This window comes from Strongylocentrotus purpuratus, unplaced genomic scaffold (assembly GCF_000002235.5).
Source record: "Strongylocentrotus purpuratus isolate Spur 01 unplaced genomic scaffold, Spur_5.0 spur5_scaffold_6, whole genome shotgun sequence".
In the NCBI taxonomy this organism is placed as follows: domain Eukaryota; kingdom Metazoa; phylum Echinodermata; class Echinoidea; order Camarodonta; family Strongylocentrotidae; genus Strongylocentrotus; species Strongylocentrotus purpuratus.
This window is the reverse complement of record NW_022145612.1, coordinates 46,796,119-46,813,361: the sequence shown is the minus strand read 5'-3', so window position 1 is coordinate 46,813,361 and position 17,243 is coordinate 46,796,119. Positions and strand designations below refer to the sequence as shown.

The 17,243-nt window shown below is 36.8% G+C and overlaps 1 protein-coding gene and 1 long non-coding RNA gene across 3 annotated transcripts in view; one reads left to right on the top strand and one right to left on the bottom strand.

Moving 5' to 3' along the window:
• Positions 1 to 371: 371 nt before the first annotated feature.
• LOC115919272 lies at positions 372 to 2,438 on the bottom strand. Its single transcript, XR_004061775.1, has 2 exons — positions 2,151 to 2,438; positions 372 to 1,843 (listed from the first exon to the last, which is right to left on the bottom strand). It is a non-coding gene; the product is annotated as an uncharacterized LOC115919272 (long non-coding RNA).
• Positions 2,439 to 12,941: 10,503 nt separating this feature from the next.
• Positions 12,942 to 17,243, top strand: part of LOC586814 (ATP-binding cassette sub-family C member 9) — a 43,976-nt gene continuing 39,674 nt past the window's right edge. The window contains exon 1 of one of the 2 annotated variants that reach the window (XM_031000218.1): positions 12,942 to 13,324. The gene's annotated coding sequence lies outside the window, so the exon portion shown is untranslated. The remainder of the gene's footprint in view (positions 13,325 to 17,243) is intronic. The other variant, XM_031000217.1, reaches the window with a different exon arrangement.

Here is a 17,243-nt window from a genome sequence, read left to right as displayed (position 1 = left end):
ATTACAATTTTCTTTAATCGCCACAAGCGACACAAACTTCTTTTACCAGTGGCTTTCATTATTATTTAACTGCAATTAGTTGTATACAACGCACGGCCTTAATTGCATGCATAAATGTCATCAAAGCACGCTTTGTACTGGAGATATAATAACACAGGATCATCCTTATGTTGTATGGGTTCGTGATTAGTATAATCACTGACATTTGAATCTCTCTTTTAGCGTGCCCTTTTGTGTGTGAAATGGCGTCTTACGATGAAACCTTATTCACGCTGATATACTGTAAAGTAATCTGGCAAGTAAATTTTGAAGCACTATACATAGGTTGTTTTACGTTTTGGTTTGAGATAGCTGCTCACAATGAAATCCTACTGTTGATAATTTTTATGCTTCCAGAATAATGTTTAAAAGAACACAAAGATCGTTTCTTTTGTATGTAAAATTGAGTTGAAGGAAATTCGCCAAAGCTTTACAATACTACCAAATCTGCATAGGTACTCCAGGTTATTGCCCAAATCATAAATTGTTTGAGTTCAAACTCAATAAAGATGTTCGAGAGGTTGAAGTTTGAATGATATCAAATAACTAAATGATTGAAAGAGAAATATTCATTTACAACCTGTTTGCTCTTATTGGATAAGAATCAATAAATACACGTAAAACAGAGGGTAAATCCGGTGAGATAACACGTGTGTTGCGTCATCAACAGTAAACATGGCTGATCACGTTGCAGATTATGAGATGCAAGGTCTAGAAAATATAACTGAAGGAACTAGTATAAAAAAAAAATCATCGTATATATAAGTTGCATTATATAGGGCTATAAATACATCGTTTTTAAAGACCTTATGTTATCCCCGCGAAAATACTTTGAACTTTTTCAATCAAAGCGGCAAAGGAATCAATAGATAAAAACAAATTACTTTCTACTCAGTACTAAAAAACACTGAAACCCCACATGTTTGATCGTTTGTGGCTCATCATTTTGAAACCCATACATTATTGAAATTTCCACATTGTCAATTTGAAAACGTTTACTTGGAGAAAGTTTCGTTTTTTTTTAAATACTCTTTTCATAGTAATGCTGTGAATTCGTCATTAGATGTACACTTTGTATCGCCTTTATTATTACGGACAACCTTTCTCTATCTACTTGATTTATCACTTATAGACTCGACGTTGATGTTTATATATTGTAACATTATTCAGTAAAAAGTATGAACAAAATTTTCCTTACCAAATGACAACAGAGGATTATTTCATTAACAAGAAACATCAACACTACGAAAAGCATCAGCAGAGTGATATCAAATTTGACGTTTTGAAAGTTGATATCTCCTCTTCTGTTAATGTGCACCATCTCCACCACCAACGAAAACATCGAAGCCACCCAGTATACGAGTAGGAGCCAAACCATGTGACGTTCACGCCATTTCTCCATCATGTGGAAGTAGAGAATGGAAAATACCGCCCCGGCAAGCATCACTACTCCTGCAACATAAAGGTGTGGTTGGTGTGGTAAGGAGTTGGCGAGGAAGGTGTCTTGGTCAGAATACCTTCTGCTATGAAGGAGAGTGTGAGGACAAGAAGGACATAAGTCAGAAGCCATCTTGGAGTGTGACCCGGGAGACGCAGGAGATACTTGGAGCCGGTGAGACTCTGGCGGGAGGAGCAAGAGGCGAGGAGGATGAGGAAGAGAGATGAGAGAAGGACGAATCCCAACTGGGGTACAACGATGATACCGTTGATTAAACACGAGTTGTTCAAACCGGTGCCAGAGTCGAGTGTGTAGTTTACACCACAAAACCAGTCCCATTCACTCATCGTCGTGATAAGTTGGTTTCTGTGAAAAAGAGAGGAGAAATTGTTATAAGTCTTTTAAACCTATAAGGATTCCACACATTAATACATATTTAATGTGAACACAAGAATATAGAAATACCAGCACATTCAGGGATGCAACAAAATGTACGAATAATATGAATTCTAATACATTTTAAACCTAATTATTATACCGCTTTTGATGTCCTCGGTTGTAAATCAAAAGTAACCAAATCTTTCAAAATGTAATTGAATTATAACTATTGATTGCGTATAAAATTTAATTAAATTGTATATATATTTATTTATTTATTGGTATAGAAGCTCACCTTCACATTATCCGAAAATGAACACAGGCTGTTGTGTATTACCCTGTGCTTGGTGCAGGGCTCAGCCAATATGATCAACCTATACAAATACCAGCTGCCTCTCAACATGGACCATGCTCTCACGAACTAGAACAATACAATATATCTTAATTATTATACCGCTTTTGATGTCCTCGGTTGTAAATCAAAAGTAACCAAATCTTTCAAAATGTAATTGAATTATAACTATTGATTGCGTATAAAATTTAATTAAATTGTATATATATTTATTTATTTATTGGTATAGAAGCTCACCTTCACATTATCCGAAAATGAACACAGGCTGTTGTGTATTACCCTGTGCTTGGTGCAGGGCTCAGCCAATATGATCAACCTATACAAATACCACCTGCCTCTCAACATGGACCATGCTCTCACGAACTAGAACAATACAATATATCTTGCAAAAGCTGCTCTAAGAAGCATACATCAGCGCTTTCGAAACAACGGTGATGAAATGAGCAGAAATCGAAGTTTTTTGTTATTTTATGAGCGGACTGTAAACATCTTTGAGGCAGCTAAACCCCTAATGCTAATGGTCAAAGTCTCATTCTTAATAGTTTTATAAGGGAAGCTATTTGCACGACCTAGGTGTTAAAGGTTCGGTGTAATAAGAAAATGCGAACTAATGTTGACCCTCGAGGTGAAAAGTTCCTTGAACACGATTTAAAAGTTAAAAATGAGTAGGGTGTTATCGGTATAAAATACTGTTTGAATAAAAATTCGTACATAGATAACAATCTAAGTTGAGATAAAGAGCAAATAAAACAATATACTACTACTAGGGGGGGGGGGGAGGGGAGGCCCAAATTTGAAATCAATTTGAAATTTAGTGTGCTGAAATTTGAAAATCGTGCCTTCCGATATTTCGCTCAGTGGGGGGGGGGGGGAGGGGGAGGGGGGGGGTAGTCAGCACTTTTTTTGCTAAACACCTTCCCCTCCCCCCCCCCCTTGAGCAAAAAAAATTGTGGTCACAATTTTTTTTCCAGGGGGGCCCGTCTTTTTTTGCGCCGGGGGGGGGGGGCAAGTCCCGCTCGCCCCCCCCCCCCCTGGATCCGCGCCTGCAAGAGAACGAGGAGAAAGAGAGAGAGAGAGATAGGATGCTGAAAATAACAACAGGAAATTTGTTTGCGTTAAAAATAAAAAAGATTCAACAGAGCAAAAAGCAACATCTCGGCAACATTGTGCATGAAGGTTGATAAAAAAAACTGCGTCATTTCGGTATGAAATGTTACCTATCATATTTCTTCTACTGTACTAACCCTCTAACATGCAAAAAATCCTGAACAAAGTCTCAAACCACCAAGATATTTATGTTTTTCTTTGAAGGCGTCACTGTGCATGCAACATCCTCTAACAGTAAATGCATGTTCCCAAGTACCTTGAAAGGTCGAGTGACATCATGATTATTGTTGTTTTAGCCTTATCATTATCGGTCAATGTGAAGAATCATCAAACGAGCAACTGACCTCATCCACCGGCTTGACCGGCGAGACCATGGACCTACTACGAATGTCAAGACTAGACAGAGGGGCTCCTTCGGTAACTATCAGGTCAAGCTCTATTCATTCGATGAAAAACTGTCATGGAAAACTCATATTGCCATAATTGCTCTACACAGATTACTAAGACTACAGGATAAAGTACTATTCAATAGGAAATGTATTGTTTATGATTTACTCATTTCACTCATCTTTGAATATATATATATTTGTTTTAGTTCAAAACCTATTTTAAAATCAAATACATTTTGTAAACTACCAAAAGAGAGAAAAGGGGGAGGGGTACGTGCATGGTGGGGAGGGAGGGGTCAATGAATCCTTACGCAATAATTACAAAATATTGGATGGCTTTGAGTGTGATACAAGAATATTTTGCTCGAGCTATGGCAAGATATTCTTGTATCACACGAAAACAAAGCCGTACAATATTATTATTATTATCTATATTCGGCTGATTAGCGAAATAAAAAAAATTGACTTACCTCGGTAAATGTTTTTTTTCTCCATTTTTTCATAGGTTTTTATTTTTTTCTCTCATAAAAAAATCGTACATAACTTATAAAATCTTATACAAAATTACAAATAACCTTTACATAAATAAATTTGCAAATGAATTTCAACATTCCAATACAAGGTTACACATACATCTTGCTATAAAATATATTTGCAAATCAAGTTACACATTTAGGCCTACAGAAGAAAAATATTCACATAATCAAAATTATACTTTCACAATTAAACAAATCGCAAATAAAGTTTTTACAATTTCCTCGACCAGCTTGCATATTACATTTCCAATTTTTTCCTTCTTTTCCACAATAATTTTTCAAAATTTCTTTCAGAGAGAGAAAAAAAAGATTTATAATAAAAGGAAAGAATAAGATAGATGATAAAAGAAGAAAAAGAATTTGTTTTCGTGTGATATCGATATCGATAGTTGAAGTTACCGGATGACTGAGCAATACGAAAACAATATTGGTCAGTCATCCGGGTACTGCGCTAAAGATATTGAATACACTGAATTTGTTATACAACTTGGAAGCCTTATTTATGTAGATAATAATCATTATTATTTTATTATATCTGTGTAATAATTATTTTGTTCATTTGGACACCTGCATCAACAAGCTAAAACAAGCTGTCTACAGGTGCTCCCTTTTCCTGTTACCATTTTCATAGTTTGTTTTAATGAACTTAACATAATGTTCATGATTGATATATTTTAAACTGATTACAGAGGAAATTGACCGAATGGGGTTTTACAAGTTAAGCACATTTAAAATGGGTACGCACTACTTCTATGAAAGAGAATGACATGGATCACTTAACAGAACTGCAAAGACTTTCAAGAGCCCGAAAGGTCACTAACCTATTTTAATGTCTACAGAATCATTCCATTGTCATGTTTGCACATTACATTGTTTTAAGGTTGATTTATGAAAGGCCGTGTCGCCAGATATATATATAAAAAAAAGGCTAATCAAATACAATAATAAAATTAAACAATATATCCATTGTTTCTCGCAATAGCTTTCAGGGGCGACATCGGTTTAATAAACGAGTTATTAAGATTATTCCATGAGGGAACCAGGATTCTGTAAAAGAAGGGACACGAAATTCCGAAAAATTATAGGTCAAAGGCTTATTAAAGGGGGCCCGGGGGCACAATCTTGGGTTGTATATTTTAGTTATGACACGAGAGTGTCAAAGGGGCGGACTGATGTGCCCCTTTCCTTAATCTGCAAGTGTATCATGAAGTCACATGTACAAAGCATCAGGGACCTTGATAATACAACTTTGTGATTAGATGCTGCTTGTAAGTATCGGCGTACATGGTGATGTAGATATATAAATAAGGTAAGAAAGATAACCACCAGTCTTTTTCAAGACTACACCAACAGTCCTTTTCAGGACTACTTACCGTTCAAGAAAGATTACCGAGAGTCCTTTTCAGGACTCCTCAATCCTCCCTCTCTCTCTCTCACATGGTGCACCCGCAACCCTACTGTATAAGTTTGTAATTGAAAGCGAAATGAAAGGACAAAATGCAATCGATCAGAAGCGGACAAAAAATATAAATAAATTGTCAACGGCCCCGGTGAATAATAAGCAAATTTGATAGTTTGAAGAGTTCCGCTCAGGAAATATCCTGACCCCATAAAAAATAGCAAAGGAAATTATCAAGATTTGCCAAAAATTGGGACGGGTTGAACACTTTGGTTTGTTGCCATGTTAGCACAATCGTGCCTAACATAATTTTTGAAAGTTTGGCATATTTCTGGCACTGAAAAAGGCCGGGTCACGGGGGTCCGAAATACGTGTTCGTGTAGTCCCATATACATCTTTCTGTGCAAGTGTTTGTAACTTTACCAAGACTTGGCCAAATTTCTTATAATTTTGATGATTCCAGAACCTTGCAATACACACAAATTCTTACATGCTAGATGATCAACCTTTTCTGGTCGGTTCCACACCGTTTCTTTCACAATGCAATCGCATGACCAGAACTCAACTTCATCTTGTTGCTATTTCTTGATATCAAGAATTACCATCGCTTTACAACAGAAAATCATTTCTTGGTGGATGAGTTTCTGGATGAGTTCGTGCAATACTTTTGCGTGAGATATCAGAATGAATTTCTGCACTACTCGATATCCAAACGAATTCTTGCAATATTTTTGAGCTCGATATCCAAATGAATTATTGCAATACTTTTGCGCTCGAAATCAATCACTATAACAATTATTGATATCAAGAAATAGGAATGAATGTTAAAACGGCTTGCCATACGGTCGACACCTAAATTATTGCCCACACCATCGATTGAACGGTCACAGTTCACCAACAAAAGGAAGCTGTGAAAGTCAGTGGCGACCATGCGAGGAGCAATATTGAAGAAAATGAAACACTGAAACGACTGAATCAATATTTGAGCCAGAGAAAAAGAAACAGCGCCATCTAATCATCATTGAAGAAGAACAGTATAGCCAAGCTGAAACAATCTTTTCAGATTGGACAGCCTTAAAACCCAACATCAACAACAGCAGCAACAACAACAACAACAAAATCGTGGAGCAACATTTTGACTGTAACAAACCAGACAAGATACAATTAGATAGGAAATGACACGGACGACATATTTTCGCAAAGCAGATTAAAATTCATGGTTCTTCAATTGTATTTTAATTCAATTTTCTACTAGGAGGTCAAACAAGGCCGAGTTATTTTACATGTCACAGCGCTAGTATAATTATATTCCTATCAATGATCAGAGATGCACTTACAAAAGGAAAGTAGAAGTTACAGACGAGGCGCAGATGATTTAGTGTAACTAGTCTATGTATGGGTCTATGTTTTCGTGGTGACACCAGGGGCGTCTCCAAAGGGGGGGGGGGGGTGTGTATGTGTGTATGTGTGGGGGGTGCTACACCCTCCCACCTGTCAGGATATTGTCGGTAAAATTGCACTGCCGTCGGTAAAAAGAGAAAGGGGGAGGAAAAAAGGAGAGGGAAAGGGAAAGAAAAGAAAAAAAGAAAAGAAAAAGAAAAGAAAGAAAGGAAAAGAAAGGAAAGAAAGGAAAAGAAAGGAAAGAAAAGAGAAGAAACAAAGAGAAAAAAGAAAAAGAGGGAGGAGAGGAAAGAAAGGAAAAGAAAGAAAAAGAAAAAAAAAGGAGAAAAGGGAAACAAAAGAAACGGGAATGAAAGAGAGGAGAGAGAGGGGAGGTAAAAGCCTGAGAGATGAGGAGTGGGAGTAAAAGAGAGAGGGGGGTTGTTGGGTGGAGTCGTCTCGTCGAGGGAGCAAGAAAGTCACGGGTAAATATGTTGCTGTGTCAGGTCAGCTGTGTCGGTATTCTTGCTCAACCCCCTTTAAATGCATAAGTTTGAAGTCGGTGGGATGTATATTGTCGGTCGGCCGACAAGTTTTTTTCCCTACAAACTGTGACTTTGTATCCGCTGTGACGACTTCGAGAATGACTACAACTACAATACTTGTATTTTCTCGAAGTTTCACTTTCCTATAATATCAGCTAATAAAGAAATCAGAGGTTTAACAACGGCACGACGAATCGTCTTCCTTTCACTATATTTTGATGAAATGCCAAAAATTCCGCGCTTCGCACGGGGGAGGAAAACTTTATTTAGACGAGTCGAGAGCGATACAACGAATCGTTTGCTTTCTCTCACAATAATATCTTTCTATAATAATTAAATAACACGTCTAAACTTTTCGCGCTTCGCGCGGGAAGAGAAAAACTGAATTCAGACAAGGATTAAGAGTCGAAAACGGTACAACGAATCGTTTGCTTTCTCTCACAATTTAAGGAAGCATCAAAGCTTCCACGCTTCGCGCGGGAGGAGGGAAACTGAATTCAGACAAATTAGGGTTAAGAGTCGCGAACGGAAAAACAAATCGTCTGCTTTTTCTAATGATTTAAGGAACTGTCAAAGCTTCCGCACTTCGCGCGAGAGGGGGGAACTTAACTTAAACAAATAGGGTTTATTAAGAGTCAAAAACGGTACAACGAATCGTCTGCTTTCTCTAATAATTTAAGGAAACTTCAAAGCTTCCGCGCTTCGCGCTAAAGGGGGGAACTGAATTCAGACAATTATAAGGGCTTATTAAAAGTCGAAAACGGTACAACGAATAGTCTTCTTTCTCTAATAATTTAATGAAACGTCAAAACTTATGCGCTTCGCACGGAGGGGGAAACTTCATTCAGACAAGGATTAAGAGTCGGGAACGGTACAATAAATCGTCCTAATAATTTAAGGAAACGTCTAAGCTACCGAGCTTCGCGCGGGAGGGGGAGAAACTGAATTCAGACAAGGATTCAGAGTCGAGCACGGTTTTACGAATCTTCTACTTTCTCTAAAAGTTTAATGAAACGCCAAAACTTCCGCACTTCGCGCGAGAGGGGGGAGGAGAAACTTCATTCAGACAAGGATTAACAGTCGAGAACGGTACAATAAATCGTCCTAATAATTTAAGGAAACGTCTAAGCTTCCGCGCTTCACGTGGGAGGCCTATCACCTACACCCCCCTAATGAGCGCGTTTCGCGACCTCTTTAAGTGATTCGTTTGCTCACTACCGCCCCTCCCTGAAATAAGATCCTAGCTCCGCGCCTGCATTAAAATATATAGCTATGATGCTGACTAAGTTGACGAAATAATTCATATATTTACGTCGTCAAGGAAAACGACTATTTGCGCATACGCAGGTACTACAGATAGTCCATAGGAAAAACAATTTAGCCTTCGGCCCCGGGTTTATAGGGTTAAATTTATAGATATTGGGACATTTAATTTTGTCGGTAATTGGTGGCTAGTTTTGTCGGTAATAGTTTGCCTCTACACCCCCCCCCCCTCTCCCCACTGAAAAAGGTCTAGCGACGCCCATGGGTGACACGAGTGAATAACAGTATGCAAGATAACGACGATGAAATAACATACGAAGCAAAAGCTAAGTAATAATCTCAAATTGTCTGAGACAGAATTAGTACACTTTCTAAAAGTAATGTATTTTTCATTCATCTTATTATTATTACAATTGGATTTCCATACAATGAAACTAATTGAGTGGTCACTTAGCCCGCTGTGAATTACCCACCAGGACTTAATTTTATCAACGGAATTAGTTACTATATGGTCTATTAAGGATGACGAACTATTCACAATTCGAGTGGGTTTAGTGGTATTTATCTGGTTCATTGAGTATATATTATTAATTTGATTATAATTCTTAGTTTTCAGATGTAAAGGTTGTTTTAAGATATCACAGTTTGTATCACCCATCATTATCAGATGACAGTTAAATCCAGATGCAAAAGAAATAAGTTCATCATAATAATTAAAAACTTCATATTTTGAATTAGGAGGTCTGTACCAGTTAATAAAGATAGGTTTTGTATTCTTTAGTCGAATAATAATAGGTATGGCCTCAAGGTGGGAAAGAGAATCGTGCTCTAAAACTGAATAAATAAGACTTTCATGTATATAAATAGCAACTCCACCTCCAGATCTATTTCTGTCCTTTCTGACAATGAAATAATGAGGTATTTCAATTTCAGAACTTCTGATGCTATCATCCAGTCTAGTTTCATTGAATGCAAAAATGTGAAGTTGGTTTTTCATAACAATAGATCGCAATTATCAATATTCTTAAGTAAACTGGCAATGTTAAGATGATCAAATTTCAGACCCTTAATAGATAATTCTGAATATTTCTTAAAGCTAATATCTTGATTTTTCTGGGTGACCTCTGATTTATCCTTATGAGAATTTGATAATACATTCAGGTACATTAGTAGATTCATCATAAAATGGCAATACTTTCATGATACATTTCGGGCACCGCCATTCCAAAAATAATTCAGACATGTCATTATACACTTTGACAGGAATATTAGCGCAGGAGATATGAACCCAATCATCACAAGAAGTACAAAGAAGTGCTCTATGGTTGACTTTAACAAGATTATTGCATAATGCACATAAAAAAATTGATGTTCATTACAAACAGAAAACAGAAAATACAAAATCAATATGAAACCAATTAAGTGACAAAAAACAAAAACAAAAACAAAACAAATATATATTAAAACAAAATAATAAAAATGGATATATATATATATATATATATATATAACAACAACAGCAATATATATATATATATAAATATGTTTGCACACACAAGTGGAGACAAACCGAAACTGGAGCGGGAGCAGTACTAAATCACATATCAATACATGTATGTTATAACAGAGAATGATTATTATTAACTTTACAGGTTCATTCAAAGCAGTAGCCTTGCATAATATCACAATACGGTCATTTAGGAGAGGAAAAAAAAGAAGAAAAAGACTTGCCTGCGGGCAGGCCTAATGATCAATAGGTATTATTGCATATCATTAAGTGGCAAAACATAAAGATAAAGAACCAGAAGCACCAGAGTGGACCATGAATACTCCTAGAATCCATGGTCATATAATACAAAGGAGCAACATAACAAAAGAGTCTACTCATTATATATAGAGTATATAGAGTATGAGAGAGTTATACGAAGTAGAGAACTACTATTACAATCTGAGTCTATGCAGTCAGTGTCAATGACCAATAGTTGAACTTCACTGTATAGCGATTAGTTTCAAAGTGCAAAAGAAGTACATAAAAAGCAGTTAATCCGCATAGACATTTTGGGCGTGGAGTAGCAACTCCCAAATCTTCTTTCTTGTTATACCACTGAACAATTCACCCTGAGAAGAACCTTCTCGTTGTATAATGAATAAGGTATTGTGAGATGGTACACATACACTAAAAAAAGTTATTCAGCCCAATACTGACATCAGTGGGATCAACGACAATGATCACTTATACGTCTAAATCAGAGAAGATCGCCATTTTCTTGAATGTACGAAAATATTACAAATTCGTGAATATAGAAAATATACATGAGTTATTATAAAATAAGCAATAACACAAAATAGTCAGCTAATCATTGTAGAACCAAAAAATGATATAATACTGAGTAAACACGAATAATAATAAATAGATGAGCTGGGTATATGGGTAGTATGTAGCAATGACACAAAGAATGGGATCAGGTTCGATTTACATATATTTAAGACGTCGAAAGTATGACTTAGATTTTCTCGATATGACTCACCCTCGTGCTGTCGATAACTGCAGTGATGTGCCTTCTTAGTAATTATAGTAATTATATATCTCTTTACTCAACGTAGATTACAAGATCTTTACTATGATACTTTCTAAAAAAAATACGAACGACTTTGAGAAATATATTGTGCCCATGCCTTGAGCCATAATGCATGGCCATTCAGAGGATTTGTTTATGTTGGGGACCGGGGTAAAATGCAATAAATTATTGAAAATCTATTGCATTTTCTGTTTAAACAAAAAATATTTATGGAAACTGCCCCCTACCCTAGCCCCCGCTACGTACAGTCATGGTTCAGTGACAAAGCACTGGCCTCGTAACTGTGAGGCCCCAGGATCAAAACCATGTCGATGTGCTATATTAGTGCCCTTTTTGGGGGCATTAATCCTCATTACTGTCATTTATGACTTAAGGGCGTAGGTCCCCTATTTGATAAGCATAGTAGCATACACATGCTTTAGCAATCACGCAAAACACACATTTGCAAATTATTATTCAATGAAATCTGAGAATGTATACTAATATCTAGATCTATTATTTTTTAATTATTTTTAAAATAATTCCATAAATTGGGGTAAAACAAAAATATTCCAACTATGTGAGCGACAGTGTATGTAGACTGTTTTGTAGAGTACATTCATTAATAACATGTTAATGATAGGGGATAACTCGTCACTAGGTCCCCAGGAAAGAAACATACATAAATTTGAATATGCTAGTAAACCGATCTATTAACCATGGCTCAAATGACCCTCAAATAATATACACACGGGGAAGTGTTATTATACTATTCAAGAGTGGTGGAGGTGCTTTCATGAATAGTGAGTGTCTGTTTAAGTGTGTGAGTGTTTGGGTTTTAATTTGAACGTGTATCAATCAGACATGATTATTTACGTCACCATCCGAAAGACGTGAATAGGTTTCTAACCTGGATCCGATCGCAGTCAGAATGAATTAGGTGAAGTAAATAGCTGACACGCACTGCGTGGGGGGGGGGGGGGGGGGTGGGACTAACATATTGAGACATACGGGGAGTGGGGTACCGTTAAAATGGGTCGCTTTTTCACAAATATTCCTTAACATGGGTCCGCTTTTTCAAAATTTCAAAAACTTTCGTGTGTCTGCATGGACTTGATTTGGCAATACTTCGATATTCTGGGCTAGAATCTTCAACTTTCTACCTCATTCAAGAACAAATCAACAATCACATCCATTCATGATGACAAGAACAGATGCGCCCCTTGCCTATATTAAACTGAGATTCTCGAATTATTGGGCGTTTGGCTTTGACATAGAGATTCCCCTGCTGCTAGAACATGCATGATGTTATGATTCCAAAATACCCCAAAACTATTCTTCCCTTGATCTTATCACAATAGTTTCCATAGATCGTTTCCTTAATGGCCCGAATTCACAAAGGAGGTTTGTCGACAAACCTTGGTTTTCGTACGTCATATGACGCGTTTTACGCGATTTTTACAAACCTGGTTTGTAAAGAACAAAAGGAGGTTTGGCGAAACAAAAGGAGGTTTGAGCTCAAACCTTGATCTGAGCTCAAACCTTGCTTTGTGAATTCGGGCCAATGTGTCTGACTTTCCACTATAGCTTGCTTTCCCCTCTCTTTCTTTTCTCTTACTTTTCGTCTCTTTTCCATTTGCTCGACATCGTGTGCACTAATATACACGACCATCTCTCGTTCTACGCTTCAGCTACCGAACCGTGACCTCTGCACAATGGCATGAATACCCGGTATACTAAGCACCTATAAGGATGACAATTTCCCAGTGTTACCTGAATACCCATTCTTGCTCGACGGAACATTCATTTTGTTTGTCCTTCGAGTTCCACTAATAGGGATCTCTGTGAGTGTATCTGACATACTGTGGCGAAGCTTGAAGCTCTGGCTTTAGATCAGGAGGTGTTTAGATCGTATAATGTGCGACCCGACCTCGTGAATTGTGAGTATATATTGCTTTCTTCCTTATCCGACGTACAGAAAAGATATTATTATATACCTAACCTAACACAGAGTTGCGATACGCAACACCTACGGTACGCAACTCCTAACATTCGTGTGAAACAGCACAGGCTAGTAATACGAGTGCACTTAAATTGAACGTCTTCCTGCTATGACTCGCTAGGTGCATGAATATGAATGTGCAATTAATATATTTATATTCCTTCCTTGTCGGAAACGAGTATATAAACCGAGTTCCATTCAACCGGCAAAACATATACGTGACTCGTTGGGGGCGGATGTTCATAGACGCAGGTTATTTCAAGTGGAAAACACTCCGTCCCTCGGATAGGATGTTAAATGGAGGCCCCGTGTACAGGAGAGTCACCACCCTTGCACATTAAGAACCCATTGCACTATTCGTATAAGACAAGGGGGAAACCCCGGTGTAATGGTCCACCTGCACACCCCAATCAGGCCGAGTATACGGCATCTGCAAGAATCTTCAGTATTGAAGGAGGCAGATTATCTTGAAGAAAAAGAAGAAGTTATGTTATCCATACATATAGCAGTCAGCGTAGTCAACATTACCGAGATTTTTTTTTAATGATTGATAAATAAATAATATCGAAATAACTTTTTCTTTTGTTTTTTTGTAAATTCGGTGGAGTCTCTCGGAGGCGCATATCCTCAAATAAGCAGAATGCACTACAAAATAATGAACGCCCAATGAACGCCCAACAAACGCCCACTCGTCCAATGAACTCCCAGAATGGGGGTTCGGTTTAGGGTTAGGGTTAGCGTGCGCTAAGGTGTTATTAGCTCAACCAATTCATCTGGTCAACTGTTGTGGTTGCTCCAAGAATGATTATTAGGGACCAACTCGATCATACAGTAGCCCTAGATTTCTGTCATTAAACTGAAATATTCAACGCTGAGCTGGGAGTATGACTACGAGTATGAGTGTGTAGTGCAGAGGATATAACCGACATGAACTTCACAAAGTTTATCGGGGAGGTGTTTCATAAAGCTGTTCGTAAAGTTACGCATGACTTTACGAACGACTTGCATATGAAAAGCCAAATGGGATGCTCATTCATTATTGATTATTATTTATTAAGTTAAACTGTGCAGATATAGATTAACATTCTTATTATAACAACCATTTTAATGCAAAGTATGTTTTTTGCCATAATTTAATTGAGGTTATTGGAAATATCAGGAAAAAAATGTGGGCATCCTATCTGGCACTTCATATACAAGTCGTTCGTAAAGCCATGCGTAACTTTACGAACTGTTTATGAAACACCCCCCGGGTCATATCATATGTTGTTTAGGCAACCGCGTCGAGTTGAAATGGAAGGGGTATGACCAAAGAGATACCAGCTAATAATATCCTCCTTGGTATGACAGCGTTATTTAATACTTGAACAAAAAGGGTCATTCATATAAAATCGTCGATAATTATTGATGTGTATAATCATATAACCTTATAGTTCAGTTTGTTTGTTTGTTTTTATTTCCGTATAAAATCATCACAACATACAAATACATACATAAATGAGATATACGGCGGATAGCCCATTTCAGGCGTGTTAACAAAATACGCCTGTTCTTCCATGGGGTCCGGATAAAAGAGCTGATACATAAAAATCAGATATTTTATACAATCATGGGGAAATAAGATTTATATAAATTCAATGTAAACATTACATTAAACAAAACATAAACGATATAACTGAACATGTATAATATATTTTCGGGTCTAATAAATTCAATTTACATTTATAATTCAAATTCAGTGGATTTTATAAGGGATACAGAACCGCACGAACCCTGAACAAATAAAGTAAAAGGAAAGAGAGGTAAACAGATTATTGAGCACATTTCGAAGATATTGTGAAAAAAATTGTCAGATTGGATTTGAAATTTTGAATCGTACAAGCACTACGGGTATTAGCTGGTAATTTGTTATACAATGAAGTTCCTCTGTAATAAAATGTTCTTTTACAATTATTGGTTTTCGGTCTAGGGAGACTTAGATTACCTATAGAACGGAAAAAATACCTGTCTGTTTTTATTGGTATGGGACGTTTGATATATTCAGGAAAAAGATTATTTAAACTTTTGTACATCATAATATATATATATGTTCTTCTTGGCGGACACTTAGTAATTTCCAATTTAAAACTTCATGGATATGAGAAGTGGAAATATGAGAGTATGGATTGATTTTCAATATGATTCTTCCTGCCCTGTTCTGAAGTTTTTGCAACATATCTAGATATTTTTTGGGGGCAGACTGCAAGATTATATCGGTGTAATCAAAATGGGGAAGAATAATTGAGGAATAAACAATTTTTAAATAGATTCATTTACAGAATGTCTCAGTCTACCAAGAAAACCTATCATTTTACCAATTTTAGAGCACATTTGTTCAATATGAAAATTCCACTTAAGCTCTTTATCAATAATAATTCCAAGGTATTTTACTGTTTCTACATTTTTAATATACGTATTTTGAATTCTTAAATTTAAAACATCGTGCCTTGCTAGCATTTGTTTTGTTCCAAAAGACATGCATACAGTTTTAGTACATTTTATTTTCAACTTATTTCTATTCATCCATTTACTAGCTTTGGTAAGTTCGGAATTTAAAGTTGTCTCAACAACTTTTGGATCTTTATCAGAGAAATATAAAACAGTATCATCTGCATAAAAGTGAAAAGCACATTTGTCAAATACAGAAGCTAAGTCATTAATAAATAATACAAAGAGAATTGGCCCAATCAAACTCCCCTGGGGCACCCCGTTGTTGATAGAATATTCATCCGAAAATGTATTATTTAAAAAAGTAGTGATTTTTCTTTTCAACAAATAACTTGAAAACCAGTCCAAAGATTTACCAACTATACCAAGCCGAGCTAGCTTAGATAAAAGTAGCTCGTGATTGACCATGTCAAAGGCTTTATGTAAATCGATGAATACCGCCCCGGTATAATGTCCGTTATCCATGGCTTGGAGCCAGTCGTCAGTCACTTTCAACAATGCCGTTGTGGTTGAGTGCTTAGCTCTAAATCCTGATTGCTCAGGTACTAACATTTTGTTACCTTGAATGAACTTAAGTAGCTGAATTAGGACGATTTTTTCGAGGATTTTAGAAATACAAGGAAGAAGAGAAATTGGACTATATCTAACGGCCACGCCACGCCGTCTTCTATTATGATGAAATAATAGAATCGAGCTCCGAGTGAAATCAGGTTTTTGTATTGGTCCGCTAGCTATATGACTTTCACTCGGGGGTTTAGTCTCAAATAGACCACTGTATCAGTGTATGATATTATATTATTAAAATATAAAATACAAAGAGACAAATCCAAAAATAAAGTGCTTGGACACGATTTGAATTACGATGTCACTTGGTAATTATTTAATTAATATGAATGACAAATCTCATCCATCAAATCAGAATAATAGAAATAATACAATTTATATATAAATGTTGCAATAAATATAATTGCAAAGTATTCTTAAGAGTTAAAGGGCGACTTAATTCTTACTTAATTAGTTACAGTCTAATGGGGAGGGAAGGGATAGGTTAATGGAAATGAAGTTAGTAATTATGGCCACTTAGCTCGCTGATATTTCGATCGAGGACTTGACTTGGAACGGGATGCGACTGGGACGAACTTGGACGAGACTTGGAGGAACTTGACTTGGCGGGAACAGAGCGGGACAGGAAATGACAGGAACGAAGCTGGACTTGACTTGGTGACTTGACGGGTACGGGAACGGGAACTTGACTTGGACGAAACTGGGAGTTGACTTGGACGAAACTGGAAGTTGACTTGGACGACACTGGAACTTGATTTGGACGAAACTGGAAGTTGACTTGGACACTTGATGGTTGTGTGAAAGTC